Source organism: Polyodon spathula, chromosome 6 (assembly GCF_017654505.1).
Source record: "Polyodon spathula isolate WHYD16114869_AA chromosome 6, ASM1765450v1, whole genome shotgun sequence".
Taxonomy (NCBI): domain Eukaryota; kingdom Metazoa; phylum Chordata; class Actinopteri; order Acipenseriformes; family Polyodontidae; genus Polyodon; species Polyodon spathula.
Window position 1 is genome coordinate 53,072,725 of NC_054539.1, and position 13,341 is coordinate 53,086,065.

Below are 13,341 nucleotides of genomic sequence, written 5' to 3' on the forward strand. Positions count from 1 at the left end.
TTTGACAGGTACACCCAAAACATAATTGGTGTGAAACAAAAAGAACGAGTCAAAACTGATTTATGACCAGGAATATGTTAATGTAAATATCAAAACAATCATGATTATGTTGAAAAAGATTTTGCAGTAATACATACAACAAACCTGAAAGCTAGGGGAAGTAATGTGTTGTTTTTATAAACCCTACAGCCTGTTCAGCAACAATTTAAGCAATAAAGAAGACTTGGGTGCACATTCTTTCTGATTTAAACTTCAGCATTACAATCTCTGTGGCTCCTCAATTAAAGGCACTGCTGCAAGGAGAGCAGGGTGAGTCTCGTCATCAGGAGCTTGCTCGATCACTGGGATCAATCACCTACTAGGAACTGGAATAAGGATTGATGGGCTGAATGGCTGTTATTATAAATCTGCTTAATAAAGGAACAAAAAGTTACATAGTATTATTGTCAAATGTTAATGTTGTAGCACATCACTCAAGTAACATTCTAAATATCCTGCAACATAATTCAGATTTCCTTCAGCAATCAAAGCCCCAGCTGAAGCATCTCTCCGTGCCCCTTCACCTTTGCCCCTTCGCCATACCACTGTATGTGTGTGTGTGTGTGTGTGTGTGTGTGTGTGTGTGTGTGTGTGTGTGTGTGTGTGTGCGTGTGTGTCTGAAGTCTGAGTTTTGGATAAACTTATTGGAATAAGACAGCGTCTCTGTTGCACTTAATGACTATACACACATACCCAGTCAATATTTTCATTTTCCTGTTGAATGCCTCGCTAATGCACTTCTTTTTTGTGAGTGTTTAAGAAGAGCCGTGGCACTTAATGCAGTTTTATTATCCCCTCAAAACCCAGAGTGCTGTTAGAAAATGACCTGTCGACCTGATATATTTATCAACAGCCTCTATTATTCACATGTATTCAATTAGCCCCTTTTAGGCTTTGTCCCCTATGTTAGATAGAAAAAGCAACGTTCCCCACAGAAAACAATTAATATTATTTTTATAGCCGAGAAGCCCGTAATAGCTGAGCTGAGGGTGGGGGGATGGTATGTCTTCAAACAAGACCTTGTTGACCGAATGAAGGTTATTTAATTGTTTCAGGAGCTGACGAGAAAGCAACCTGATTTCTCTCCCTCCCGCTGATGAGGCCATTAACGGATCTGTGATAAATCTCCAGGCATTTGCATTGGTTTGAGTGAGGGGGATCGTCTTTCCAGAGCTCTGTGTGCATGCAAGATTCACAATGTCAAGCAAGGAGGATGGGGGTTGACTCGAGTCCCAGAAAATGAAACGTTAGACAGACTGGAAAGTAAAAAGGGCTGGTGCCTAAACATTGTCTCCACTGCAGGTTTTCATTAACTCACTGTTGATGTCTAGAACAAACTATTGCTCCTGAGGCATGTCATGGTCAATACTCATTCTAGCTCTTTACTTTGTTTTCATTGATGCCATGGCTGAGAATCTAGTTTCACATAAGTAGTTTGGACTAAATGAGATCCATATTTTCAGTGCTGCAGAAGAAGCACTGCTGTATTCAGTGGAGCACTCACACCAACAATTCTCCAGCTGGGGTGCCAGCTGTGGCTTGATCATAACAAAGTCTATGTTGCGTTCGTAGACGAATGAATGTAGGAGCCCAAACATATCGGTAATCCCCCCACAGATACAAACTTTTCACAGTTGTAGTTTCCTTTCGAATGCTTCAATTCTTTCATGTTGGGCAATAAAATGACTGCATAGTTTTATTCAGCTTATTCGTTTGAATATATCTGTAATTTAACCCAGTTTTGCCAACCACCAGTCATCTCTCAATACTTTGGCAAAAAAAAAACTAGAAAAGTATAACTCTTCCCTGAGATTAAATGTACGAGTAAGCAGTCTGCCTTAAGATAGCCATCTCACTTCTGTATGCAGGAGGAAGTAATGATGCTCAGCACCCACTTCATCACAAAACATCTGGGGCCCTATTAAGCAACATTCGCAAACCCCTAAGGCAATCATAAAACACTTTTGCAGACAGTGCACCAAAACTAGGTGCTCCTGTGGGAAAGCAGACTTTGCCCACCTATGGTTTTCTTGGGAGGCATGGGTTTCCTGGTGTCCTGGCAGCCATCAATTGAACACATGTGCAGCTACACGCACCAACACAGTAAAAGGCACTTCTGCATAAATGAAGGTGACTGTGGTAGAGCAGAGCTCTGCCCTTTATAGATTGGCAGGGATGGGGTTAAATTCCCCTCCCTGCCTGGGTTTATTGTGTTCAGGTGGCTGGGGTTGATTGGAGTAATTAAAGACCAATCAGCACCCAGCCACCTGATATAAAAGGAGGCCTCACCTTCCCATTTGGAAGAGGAGGGAGCTGAGGAAGCAAGTTGATGGTTGTGCGTGTTGTTTTGTGTTTTGAATTTTTCTGATCCAGTGAAGGCATCGCCCAGCCTGGAAACCTTTATTTTTGTAAGTTTTGCTTTGTGTTTTTTTGTGTATAAATACCTTTGTTTTGGCCCTTGTGCCCTTTTATTTTGTGTTCATTTATAATAAAAGTATTCTTTTTTTGAACTGCAGTCTGTCTCTGGGCCTCTATCCACTCACCAGCCTGTCACAGGGACCTATTTTGTCAACATGCAAGTGTGTAAACCATCTAGGCACTGCTCATGACTTGTTTATCCTTGCTAATTTGCAGATGGCAGCTTAGTTTCAGCGGGATGACAGTCTGAGAGGCTGGTTGGTAGGGGGCAATGTGTATCCACTGAAGTAGTGGTTACTGACACTGCTGCTCAACCCCACGACTCCTGCCGAACAGAGGAACTGTATTTTATTTTTTTGTGCTTTTGTCTCCTTCATTTTTTTGGTTTCAAAATTAAAGGGAATGTTGAATCCCTATTGGTTGTAACCTTACTCCCCCCACTTTGCTTTGATTGGCTGGGTGCATGATTTGCTATTTGAGTTAGACCACGCATTAAAGACCCGACTTCCAAATCACATTTTCGTGTGCTATCACGGCGGTTCGCTAACGCTGTCACTTTTGCCCGAGTGAAAGCTACCGCACACATATTTGCCAAATAGGGGCCCTGGAGTTTGTTGGTCTTGATTTAATAAAATGAACTATGTTATGGCTGATTTCTGTGGAAGTCATAAAATCATCCAATAATTTTAATATATCAACTGACTTTGCTGTTTTCTTTAAATTATTCTCAAAATAAAAAATAAATAAAAAATGCTTTTTAGATATCTCATTTAAAGCTCAATTTAAAGATGTCGGGAAATCATTTTCATATATCTCTAAATGTATTGGAGATATCTCTAAATGATAATTTGGCTTGCCATAATAGGGGTGCTGGTGTGTATTCGCCATTAGACTGCAATTACAAGTATAAAATGACTCTCTTCCTAGCAGCTGATTAATTAATAATACTGACTTCAGCATAAGACACATACTTACCTCTTAACTACAGAGATTGTTCTTTAGTTGAATGGTAAGACGTGCGTCTTTGAACCATATTCGTCTGCCTCTCGCTTTTAGCCCTTGCCTCTCTATTCAATTCAATAGGCTGAGATGCCAGTTCAATTCAATAACTCTCATAACCCATAAGCATGCTGAATGGGTTTATTAAGATTTACATTATTCGTCTCCTACTGAAAAAATGTGAGACAAAAAAACAAAACAAATGCAGAACATAGATATTTAAGTTTTTGAATAATCCTGTAAACATTCCCTATTGCATGTCCATTAACTGTGTATTAACATGGAACTGGATTTCAGTAAATGAGTAAGAGATACTCAGAATAAAGTGATATTTCTGCATTACAAATCCATTGAGATGCAACAGCTTGCTACCAAGGATGTTCCTTCCTCATTGATAGGATCTGTAGGAATGATTTAAGAAGTTTAATAACCCTTACCAGCTGGTTTCACAAGCTTCCGATTACCACTAATTTTTGACTACTGTGCCTAATGTTACCTTTGGTAAAGAGATTCAAGGCCAGTGTTAACCTGTGTGTGTGAAACCAGCCGTATACTGTGTGGCATAAACAGATTCAGCTGAAGGACATTCCCACTTATCCTGTTGGAGTGGAAAGTTTAGTGGAGGAATAATGTGAACTGCTAATGTATTTGAAAGGGATGCAACCTGCATGTGATGATAAATATAGAAAATTCAAGCCAGTACTTTCAGCATATATCAGATACTAAAGGATTACTTGTTATGGCATTAAGTTATATTAAAAAGCTACACAAGGTTACATCAGAGAAGCTTTCTCTGTCGTACAATGCTTTAGATGCACACTTCTTATAGCGTGAAGAATGAGCGTGGTATGGAGTTTCTAAACTGCGTGGAAACCGGCCATTGTTTGCAAACATCTATCAGAAATTTTGAACAAGCAAGCTAAACAGGCAAATACGCAGTCCAGGCTTGTCACGGATGTACAGTACCCCTCAGTGTGAATGTCTGATTGCTGGCTTTCAGACTCAATCATCATTAAATATTCATTATGCACTTATTGTTTTTATCTTATTTTTAGAGTTATTGTGGGAAACCCTTCCCAGGCAGGAAGTCAAAGTCTCCACCCCCCCATCCCCTGTCCCCCGTCCCAAGGCAGCTCTTGCAGTAATGTGTAGGACAGTTTTCCTGATAAAAGATTTTATTTGTTCATTAATGAGCCAGTGGCCTAATTAGTATTTTCAGATCCTGTTTTCCACAATCAGTGGCGGTGAGAGAGGAAGATGGGCCCTACTGCAGGACCTTATTGTGGGCCCCCCTCCCCAAATGTTAATTTAACCCTTATTTATAAACATCAAACATACCAAATCAAGTGTTCAATATTGAACTATGTTTAATTGTCAGAATGTTAGCATGTATGAAACAGTACGTAATAAGAATGTGTTCTACTCACCTACTTTATTTTATTTTGTGTACATCTTATATCCAACACTACACAATTTTTTAATTATAAACAAACAATCATTTAATCCTACCAGGTTTAATCATTAATCCTACCAGGATTCCCTAATTCTGCGATCACAGAAATTATTCCAGAATTCTCAATTCTGCACAGATATTTGCAGAAATTGTCTCACATAGGAAACTATTATTATTATTATTATTATTATTATTATTATTATTATTATTATTATTATTATTATTATTATTATTATATTAAAATCAGAAATACAGGCATGTTGGTTTGCTCTAGTTTATTTTGGTGCACGCAGCAGCATCCAATACCTTCCGTCTAAACTACAGGATGAATTGTGCACACAGAATATAACTGCAAATGTCTGTGCTGAATAGTACCCCAAAACCTTCCATGAAGACGTGCCTTGTACCAACCACCGGGGGAAAAAAGTTAGGATAATTAAGACAATAGCGATAGCTGTTAAAATGAAGGAGGATACAATCTGAATTACTGGCACCGCACACCGGCAGCTACAGTGATACAAATGCGTAACATCTGTAAATATAAATACGAAGGATATTATCATTGTTAAAAAATAAATAAATAAAAACTTTAGAACCCCTCCGGGGCTCTCTGCTTGCGCGGGTCCGAGTGCAGCTGCACCTGCTGCACCTGCTATTGCTCTGCCACTGTCCACAATATAATCTGCTGTTCCAGTACATGCATCTCGGTCAAAGCCACTTTTACAGTGAATTACGCCTTTGATTGAAGGTCTGTTATGCAATATCAACCTGTGTCATGGGATATTGAATTAGCAAAGCCAGTATCAAAAAGGTATATTATTTCACTGAGTGTCACTGCAAGAATGACATTCCTCTTTTGATTGCACTATCAACAAAGTGTTGAACATTTGGGCACTGTCTGGAAAGTTTTCGCTGAACTGAACATTTAAATATTTTTCATGAATGCCAGGGGTGCTTAAGCACCTTGGGAACCCTCAGGCAGGAGTTTCTGAAGAAGGGACCCTGGTGCTCGAGGTCTTTCAGCTCTTTATTGTGTGCCTGAGTGAAATCCCCCCAGAGCACAGGCTGCACAGTATACAGGATATTAAATGCAAATTCACTAATCCTCTTATGTTATGTAAATAACTATTGTCCAGGTTCTCTTCAGATTGATACACTAAAATATACAACACTTTGTTGATTACTAGGATTAGCATTTTATGTAAACCAACAAAAAACCTCAAACAGTACACACATGTGTATAGTGTTCATGAGGATATTGAATTGATTCTCATATAGTGCAGATTTACTGTTCTAAACTCCAGAGGGGCGTGTGTTGCCACAATAATGAAATCTGGGGCTAAAGTAAACACGCCTGCACAATAAAAATATATGTTGAAATATTAGAAGGTAGATTTTGTTAGTTTTTTTTTTTTTTTTTTTTTTTTTTTTTAACCCCTATGCATTATTAATAGCCCACACACTAATAGCCATACAGTGTATTGAGCCTTGAACAAAGACAGGACTTGACTGAAGTTTTTAAAATCTTACAAAGAGTTGATAAAGTTAACCCCAAATCATTCCTCTGGGATTTTGGACAATGATTAATCTGACCTGAATTATTAAAATGATATTTCAAATAAATAAAAGAAAAAAGAAAACAACACATCGGTTAATTTAAAATGATATACTTTGTAACTTGACCATCTCCAAATTACACTAAATTATTCGGTTCGGAGATGGTCACATTCCACACAAATTTACCAAAATGGTCCTTTAACCCCTATCCATGTGGTTATACAATGGCTGTTGCGGGTCTGTGGGTCTGACCTGTGAAATGCGGGTCACTTCAGTGCTAATGGTTCTCTGATTTAGGGTTTCATATCTTTGCAACAGGCCCAGTGCAGCACTTCCATCTCCATAAACAGAGCTCTTCTAGTGGTGACTTCAGAGATTCCCATTCCCATTATAAAAATATCACAGTTTTAATATTTTACCAATATGAAACCAACAACCCTTATTTGAATTATGAGCGTTCCAAATATTCAGCTTTTTTTTTTTTTTTTTTTTTTTTTTTTTTTCAAATTGCCTGTGCCTCATCTAAAAAGATTTTTTTCACTGCAGCTGTCGACACAGCGAACGCTACCCCAATGGGGTTATCTGTCCACAAACACCAGATGGTCCTACAGGAGTGTCAGGTTCCAAACGTAACACGGTGTTGTTTGATATTATTCAGTCGGTCACTTGGAACCAACTTGATAATCCAGGAGGAGGGTCTACCTGTCAGAGGTGGGGGGGTGGGGGGGAGGGGGGAGGGGGGTGTGTGGAGACATATTCTCGGAATAAAGAGGTTACAATAATATGATGTGACAGCGCATGTCTATAACTCAAAATAAATCATTCGCTGGCAGTCACACAGTCGTAAGATTGCAGCAAGTCTGGGAGACAGTGTAGCCAAGTGGATAGAGCTGAGTAAGCAGGAGGGAGGTTAGTGATTATTGATGAGGGAACGGAAGGGAGGTAGAGAGGCAGTGTGGTGCAATGGTTAGAAATGTATTGCCCTGTTCCGGAGATGTCCTGAGGCATCAGAATTCAATTCAAGTACTTTCCCACAATTAAATGGAAGACTAACCCAAAGCCACTGGGGAGAGGACACCCCTAGTCTGACTCATCTAGTCTGAGATGTTGTTCCTTTCTCTTTATAAATGGTTCCTTTCATTAATTCCAGTCCTTATGTGTGTGTGTGTGTGTGTGTGTGTGTGTGTGTGTGTGTGAGAGAGAGAGAGAGAGACAGAGAGTGTGTGTGTGTGTATGTGAGAGAGAGACAGAGTGTGTGTGTGTGAGAGACAGAGAGACAGGTGTGGGTGGGGGGGGGGGGGGGGGGGGGCATTTCCCTCAAGCTCTGTGCACAATCTGGACCACGTTCAGCATGGCCTTGTTTTGGACTCAAAAAGGATGCTTTGGACATGTTTCTGCATGTATCCTTGATGGGATGAGATCAGTGTGAGGTAATCTCCAGCTGCAGTTTCCTACTAGTACATTTTTATTGCAAACAACCCAAGCATGCCAACATGAAGTTGAGCACTAATCAGTGCTTTAATGTTGTAACGGGTGTTCTGTTACTGTGCGGATATCCACTGAATAATGAGAGAGACACACAGAGGGTTTGATGTTGAAACGGCACTCAGGCTTTATTAGATTACACACAGGCAATTACAACGATATATGGCCCTGTGGCAAAGTGGCTAGTGGAGGGGAACAGGTATAGCGGTGATGCGATGCAGGAGTGACAGGCAGACAACAGTTTCCAGTGAAAAGGTGCTTTTATTTATAATCCAGGTCTGGTGACCGTTAAATAATAAATCCCCGGCTATACACAACAATGTGTAAAGCACGGGGATAGCAATAATAGGACACAGTCCCGAACAAAACGAACACACGGTCACCAGTCCTGGGTGAGTGCAGACGTGCTTGTGGTGGGTGAAGACACTGTATTTTGTGACGGTTCCGTGCAGTGGTGATCCGGATTGTGCTGACCCTGGTCGACAGCTCCGGATAGGTGAGTTAACTGTCTGGTGGTGCAAAACGCAGACAATTACAAACAAACACAACACGTAATTCCTCTTTACAATGAGAGCTCCTCTCTCGATCCTTCTCTCTCCAAGCGTTGACCCAAACGAAAGAGAAGACCAGCGTTACCCTGGCCCCTATATGTAATCCCGCATGATATCGAGATAAACGGTTGCAGCTGCCTTATTACTTGCAGCTGCCTCTCGTTTACCTCTCAAATCAATACGGTCTTACAACAGAGTCGCGCTTCCCTCCAGGCTGACCCACTTCCCTGACCCAGAAACGAACTGTCAGGCCAGCCCTTCCAGATACTTCTCCTCCCGTTCTTTAGCGCCCTCACAGGTTGGGAGGAAGATTCATCACCAGAACTCATCTTTCCGTCACAGGCCCCTACAGCAATAGTATCTCTAGTGTGAGAGAACATACACAGTTATACATAGAAATGCAAAACCTTTTTCAAAAACAATCAATAAATAAAAGGTGGCCAAGCTTAGGCCGTGCGCAGCTCCCGCTACACAGGGAGGTCCTGCACCAGGAATCATCCCGAAACCAATCTAAATAAACTTCTGTGGGATTAAAATCCCCTAAGTGAATTCCTTTCTTGAAGGCAGTACTTACACCCCCAGATCCACACACAGTGATCGCATATTTGGTGCTCTTCACCCCTGGTTAAAAAGTCAGGAGCCTTTAGCCCGCCTGCCCGCCTGCCCGCCCGCCTGCCCGCCTGCCCGCCTGTCTGTCTGTCTGTCTGTCTGTCTGTCTGTCTGTCTGTCTGTCCGTCCATCCGTCCGTCCCATGCTTGCAAAGAAACAAACAAAAGAACAAAGGACTGGCTTTCCAGGCAATTAGTAAAGGCATATGACCAGGGTTAATTGATAATCAATTTGTCACTCAACACCTAGCCACCTTATGCACATTAGGTTTCAATTAGGGAGGGAGGGAGGTCAAACCTCAAAACACTGCCATATCTAGCACATACTTTATGTTTCAAATTAAACAATTTGTATTTACAAATCAAACAAATGTTATTTATAATCAAACAACAAAAATGTACAAGGGTAGGCCTCAAACTCATACATACACAAATAATATAAACATACATATATCTGTACACACCCAAGTCTACCTACAAATCCAACTGGAATCATCGTCAAAGGAAACCGCTAAACAAAGGTGCCTATAATATTAAACAAACTGTTTTATAACGTATTAGTGCATTTCCTTATTTTATTTATCTGTATGGCTTTATATTTGAGTTTTAACATGTTCACTGAATAATAATTAGTGTTAAACTATAAGTAACATAATTAATTTGCAGACAGTGTAATACCTAAGAAAGCCTGAGCCAATACATAACGTTGTAGAACACATGCGTGGTTGTACAGTAATTCAAAGTAGCATTGCAGTTAAAATGAAGGGATCTTTTTTAATGCCTACCCCGGGTCATTACCATTAATGAGTGTACAGTATTTATCAAGATTAGTCTTGACATCAAGGTAATGTTGCATTTTACCCCCTGAAAATATATTTAGAAGGTAAGTTACTCCCAGACCCAAATCCTTATCTGGAGCACTGTATGTATATATAGTGGTGGCTTTATGCATTTACCATAGTTTACCATTGTTTGCATATACTTTATCATACCTCTCTCTCTGCAATGCTTACCTGTGCTTTAGCAATGCTTGCGATACTTGATTACCATAATTACATTTTGTTATGCTTTTACTGTGATAAGCCTTTATAATTTTCATTTTCATTTCGTACATTCCCAGGAACAAGTACAAATTTGCGGGCAGTTTTCAGCTTAAATGTACTTGTCTGGATCAAGACAACAACAGGAGTCACTCTGTTAGCTAGAGTTGGTTCTCAACTCCAATCAGAATAGGCTAGTGTGTAGGAAACCGTCTGTGACGTGCTGCACAGCTGCCAACCAATAGTGAGTAAGAACATAAGAACGTAAGTTGTAATTCTATTTGTACAGAGGTGGAGAATGCTGTCTAAAAACCCTGACTACATCAGTAATAAATCTGTATCTGTTTTAGGATCAAAAGATACATTCCTTCTGCCTAAACTAGTTGACAAAATCTTTTATACCACAAATCTATTCATTAAACATTAATCCCAGCTAGTTTTCACATATTGTTTCTTTGACATGTATGAACTAAAAAATAATATGATGTGTGAGATGTAATGCATAACTGTAAGTGGCATACAGATGTACAGATATGCAGATGGTCCCAGGGATATGCACCCTCTTCTGTACTGTACTTATAAAATTATTTACTGCAAACTCATATCCAATCATAAATGGACATGTATTAGTTATTATCAACATGAGGAAGGTCATTATTTTGGGGGATGCAGTGCACAAATAAACAGCGCCTGATAGTGTGGTGCAGTGCTTGCTCGTCTATCTCAGTGTCAGATTTCCCCAGAGCTCTCAGGGCCTGCGCTACTAGGGTCTATGCATAGAGACCAGCAGGCAATGCTCATTTCCACAGAGTCCCAGGGTAGGCTAATAAAGTTTGAGCTCAGAGCAATCCTGGCACAACTGACAGGACTCAGAATAAGTTTTCTGTAAATCATCAAACTGCCTTACATTCATCATCTTCTTTACTGGGTTTGTGGGAAACTGATATAAAGTCTGAAGTCTTTCTGCTACGATATCACACAAAAAATGATACAACATGCTTGATTTTGACCATAAAACACATATAACTGGCCTGATCAGAAACAACCATTGTAAGTTAGTAAAAGCCTATCAAAGTATGATAAAGCATAGCGAAAGGAGTAATGCATAGCCATCGGTACAGCATGGAAAAACTGCTAAATTACCATGCAATGGGAAATGAGAAAAGGCTAATATTTTGTTATAAACTAAAACTGATTGAAATGTGTGTTCATGAATTCCGACAATATGTTTCTTAATAAATTTCCTCAGTTTTGTGATATGTATAATGCAGAAAATATCCATTGAAACACGATGAATCATTTTATCAATATAAACTAAGTGATCAATACAATGATCCTGTATCAGAACAAGGACAAGGACTTGCAACAATGTCTAACTGAACTGAAGAGTGAAGTTCACAATAGCAATGTGCGTAGGACTTGCTACTTTCATTATTTTAATCTCATATAAGAATATAAGAGCATAATAACGTAAGAAAATGTATGAAGGAAAGGATTCCATTTGGCAATCAAACAGTAAAGTGCCCTTCTTTCTTATCCCTATGAGGGCCGTAGCTGTCCACTATTGTTATTAAGTGCATACACACCCACTCGATAAAAAAAAAATCAAACCAAGTCGTCCCAGATGTTTATTTGTTTATTTTACTGACAATAATAAACTCGAAAGGTGTTTGTCTAGGTCTTTTTCAGGTATCTGGTGAAATTCTCTCGTTCCTCCCATTGAATGTAAATACGACTGTGAGGTTTATGTCAGTACGTGTTTATCTTCTTGTATTTTCATTTTCTTGCTTTTTTAAAAACGTTTCTTTAAAGTATTCTGTTATTGGTGTGAACCTCATGTTCTTTTAATTGTCCATATCTTTATTTTGAATCTAGCCTATTACTATCCGCTTTACAGTAATTAATATTACGATACGTTTTTGTCCAGTTTAGGGGTCTGTTGCCATGGTAACATGGTAACAGAACATATAGAGCATAATGTATGGGGTATGATAATTTAATGCACATCGGAGGTGTGGGGTGCTACATGAACCCTGAGGGGTTTATCCAAGCACCCGGGGGTGGGCATTCAACTCCCATTTATCACACACTACCCCATGCAGCATTTTTAATAATATCTGGTGAGCAATTTCTTTCCTGCCAGAGTTCTACAGTTCTGTGTTGCTTGTCACTCTACTTAGTTTAAGTCAGTGAGTTATTAAACAGAGAGAGAGAGCTGCATAAAGAATGTATTTAAAATAGTAAAAACTTTGATAACTTGAAAAAAAATGTCGTCTTCTGTTCTGTTGTTTTTTTTTTTTTGTAAAAGCACATGTAATGTGTGCAATTATATTGGTAAAGATAAAAGTGAAATCGCAAATAAAGAAATTAAATATTCAGTCTTAAAAAATCCATCATACGAGGATAGTAACCTTGTATATGGTATATTTAGCATGAAGTGCAATAAAATAAAATATGTAGGAGAGACAGGTACAACATAAAAGAATACAGAACCACCTATCAAAGAAATAAAAAAAGAAAATTAACCAATAGTTCAGCAATTTGCAAGACACGGTCACACCATGGATGACCTAAAGGTTGTGGTTTTAGAAATAATTAAATTAGATAATGAATAATATAGAAGAATAAAAGAAAATAAAAGCATACATATACTAGATACCGCGATGCCTGAAGGTTTGAATAGAAAGGAACAGTAGTTCCTTACATCATTAGCTATACAGTGAATTACATCACATTTGATTTAAAGAGAAATAAATGGGTGGTTACCATGACATCAAAAAGCCTACATGTTTGCAGGTTGTACTCGCGCTGTGTGAAAGTGTTATGACGGTATTATATCAGTACAGATTGCACAATTTCGTGCTGTGTGAATGGCCTTAGAAGCTAGTAAAAGCATTTCATGTGTAGTAAAACATAGCGGTAAGCATTGTAAAGTGCAGCGGTATAGTACATATAATTTAAAACAAACTTGGCAAACCATGGTAAACTAATGCATAGCATAGTATTTATTACCATGGTGAAAATGTACATTTACTGTGGTAAACTTTTATGAGGGTTGGTTTAATTCTAAACTACTAAACTCAGTCAAAATGCTACTTGGACCCCTTTAGACATAAGAATGACCTTTAATCTGATTGACCCCATAGCCAGCTACGGTATCATCTTTGTTGCCCAGCTGGTGTGGTTTTAGC